Genomic DNA, 3867 nt, shown 5'->3' with positions numbered 1-3867 from the left:
ACACTTTGTAAAAATTATAGTTAAATTTATTTTAGTAATTTAATATTTTTAAAATAATTTTGTAATCATTATTTCTTTTATTGAGTATTATCTTGTAAAATACGTATGAAATAATCCATTCGCTCATAAATAATTTTAAAATTATTGAGAAAAATTTAATTCCTATTCTATATTTTAAAAATAAAACTTGTATTAATCTGTACCATTTATTAACAATTTTATAAATTTATAGTTCATTTTTAGGTATTTTTAGCATGAATTAAATATAAGAAAATAATTATTTTTTATTTAGGAAAATGCGAGATTGACCCTACCCCTTTTAACCGAGCTTTGCCTAATCTTTTCTTTCCCGAACAACCTCTCTCTCTATCTCTCACTCTCATGCTTGGTTTAGAAAAGAAAAAGAAAAGGTTGGATTATGTGACATTGATATAGTTTAAGGTATGTGACTCTACCTATCCTATCCAGGGGAATTCAAAAAATCCGCCAAATCATGAATCCGGATCAGACCACATCAATCTGAACCAAGAAAAACTGAAACCGCTAAAACCATTTTTCATTGTTAAGTTAACCCAATTATTTACGCACTAATGATTTCATTACATTTTCCAACAAAAAAATCGTTTAAACCAAACCGGGCTACTATATAATAATATATAAAAATTCTAGTATAAACCTATAAGCTAAGATTATAAATTACGGGTTTGTGTATGTGTGGGTGTATATCATATTAAAACATCAAGATACTTTTTAAATTAAAACCTGAGTTAATTGTTAATATATTATAGTTATATCCTAATACATATACTTAGTATTATTTAAGTTAAATTAAAGTATATGACAATCATATGTAAACTAAATATTATAAATATATATTACTGATATATAATACTGATATATAATAAATTTTATATTACATTTACTTAAATAACCATTTCGTTATAAATTTAACAAAAACAAAATAAAAGTAAATGATTATCTTTAAACCGTGGTTCGAAACCGAACCAATCCATTATTTTATGGTCTGGTTTAGTTTGGTTTCGGCGTTTAACTGGCTTGGTTTGGTTTTGATTTTCAAATAACCGTTCTTACTGGTTCTGTTCGGAAAAACGAGAATCCGGACCAAATCAATCCTTGAACACCCCTAACCCTATCTTTTAAGTGGTAAAAAAAAATAAATGTGATAAATGATTATGATGATACTGTCACCGTAACATGTTAATACCTATGCTTATACTTGAATCATATTTTGCATTATATTTTCTTAAATAACCCTTATTCACATACCAGGAATCCTTAAAATTTAAAGTAAGAATGATTTCAAAGAGTTTTAATGATTTCTAAGGTTGGTAAATATATTCAAATAAATATTATTTTGAACTGTTCTAATATAAATTTTCACATGAAGATGGACCCGTGCGGTATAGAATCCGGAGATGGACCGGTAGTTAAGAATACCGATATAGTTGACTTCAAGTACCTTATAGGACCAGATGGAGGTCCATCCAGATTGTTCACTTGTATCTTTATTTATAAGTTATATACTATAATCAAATATTTTGGTTTTACAAAGTTATCTTTGAGCATTAAGCACTATACAAATGAAACAAGAGACTTTGATTTCAAAAGACGGTTGCGAAATAGAATTATTTATAACAAAATCTTTTGGATAGGAAATGTTTTTGAAACAAAATAACTATTCGTTCTAGAAATCATTACCCTAAACAGATGGAGAGATTTAGACGCACAGCTTGTGAGAGTGTCTATAACGGTCCCGTGTACCAATGAATTCCCTAAACCAACTCAGGTAAAAGGTCTTATGAGAAGAGTGATTGTTAAACTTTTGGTTGTTTAATCTTTTAATTTCAGATACATCCTGGCAGCTCCAAATCAAAGTTCTAATTTATAATTTAAAAGGTTTTTAATAAATTTATATTTTTGGTTGATAGTTGTAATTTATTTCATAACTTATGATGTACTAAATATTTGAAGCGCTATGAGTTATTATTATATCATTTACTATGCAGAGTTTGATTTATAAGTAGTGTCATGACTTCTCAATCTTGACCTCGAATTCTAGATTGTCACATATATAAAACAATCATTTTAGCTACTTATGAGAATACTGATCAGTTCAGCCCAAATTGTAAGTAACCATCCCAAACTTATTTAATTTTGAACAACATAATTAGGCCCATAACTATCGAGGAAGTTATGCTATATTAGTTTCATACGAACTTTACTCAATATTGAATCACACTCGACTCAAAACTTGGTCAGGTCGAACTCTATTCGAGAAGTAATATTAGATACATGAATTCATGAATTTGTATGATAAAAATATGAAATACGAAAGTTAAAATATAAACTATGTGCATATCATCCTCTATCCTGTCTTAAATTAATGACTAACCGATGATTTTTAATATTGGGCAATTTTGACTTAATCTCTATAAGGTCGAAGCAATTTTTATTTACAATAAATTTGAAACAATTTAAAAAATGAAAACATTTGTACATTTTCCTATGAAATTTAAACAGAACTCAGTTCGATTCAAAATAGTATATATTAAAAAAGTCGATTTTGACTCACTTTCAAATCGTTAATTGTGTTTGGCAAGTTTATCAGGTTTGTCTCACGTCGATATTAAAAAAAGTTTGAATAGTGTTTGATAATAGAAAAACTCAATTCACTTACGACAATAATTTTGAATGGTAAAGAAAGTTCCTAATAAATTGATCAAAATATCTCGTTTTATGATTCATATTCTAGTTATCCAAATTATTTATTTTTAGTAAATTAAATATTTAAAACAGATGAAAATGACATAAATTAAATGTTATATATTGTATCACATCGTGCATTTGGATGTTTATATGTGATACGATTCTTACCAAGATTATAAAATTTCAAGATCACTTTTAATCGGTGGCATCTTCAAAATTTAAATAACATACTGACTTTTTCGATTTTTTGAATACTCGTTTTTTGATATCAAAGTACTCGAGTACTCGGTCAATTGACTTCTGAATTCTAATTACCCGAGACAAGCTCGGTTCTCTTATCTAGCGGTCCAATCCACTCGGTTAATTACTAGTCCGAGTTAACAAATTACTATTACAATACTGGTTTTTGGAATATTTATTATATCTTGAAAGACTAGTAAGGAGTAAGAGTTTTTGATACAACATGGTTGGTTACATTCAAAGGGTTGTTTTAAAATATTTATATCCCCGCACAAAGTTTAAGGCCTTGCTTCAGAATTTTTACAAGGGAAGGAGTAAGTTGTAAGGAGATAAAGTACTTTTATTCAAAAAATGGGTTGAAAGTTTTAGAGGTAAATTATGTAAAATTTACATTCATGACCACTTGATTTCGCCCCATTTAAAAACACGGACGATTAAGAGTGAAAGTGAAACTATTTTCTTTAACTTTTACTTTTTTCCATCCTTTTCAAAATTAGTGAGCAAGGGGTAAAATCTTTAAAAAAATCCATTTAACAAAAATTCAGCTTGACTCGAGTTTTATCAACTCCGAATTTGTGATCGAACTCGATAACGAGTTTGAACCCAATCGAGCCCCATTTAATCAAGTCAAGTTTCAAATTGATCCACTAATACTAGAATAAAGTAATTTTAAAATACTATCAAATAATAAAAAGATCATGTTTTTGTGGATGTTGATAAGGAGTTTTAAAATAATAACACAATTCATATGTGGTGTAGTGGTGGAAGATGTGAATATAAATAACTTATATTAACCTTTGATGTCTCAAATTCGATTTTTCAAAAATAAAATTCATGTTAAGCCAGAGTATATATAGGATAATTCTAGAGGTACCAAATTGGTACCCAAAATGATTCCCA

The sequence above is a fragment of the Apium graveolens genome, chromosome 7, assembly GCF_009905375.1.
Source record: "Apium graveolens cultivar Ventura chromosome 7, ASM990537v1, whole genome shotgun sequence".
NCBI lineage: Eukaryota > Viridiplantae > Streptophyta > Magnoliopsida > Apiales > Apiaceae > Apium > Apium graveolens.
This window is presented reverse-complemented; position numbering follows the sequence as displayed.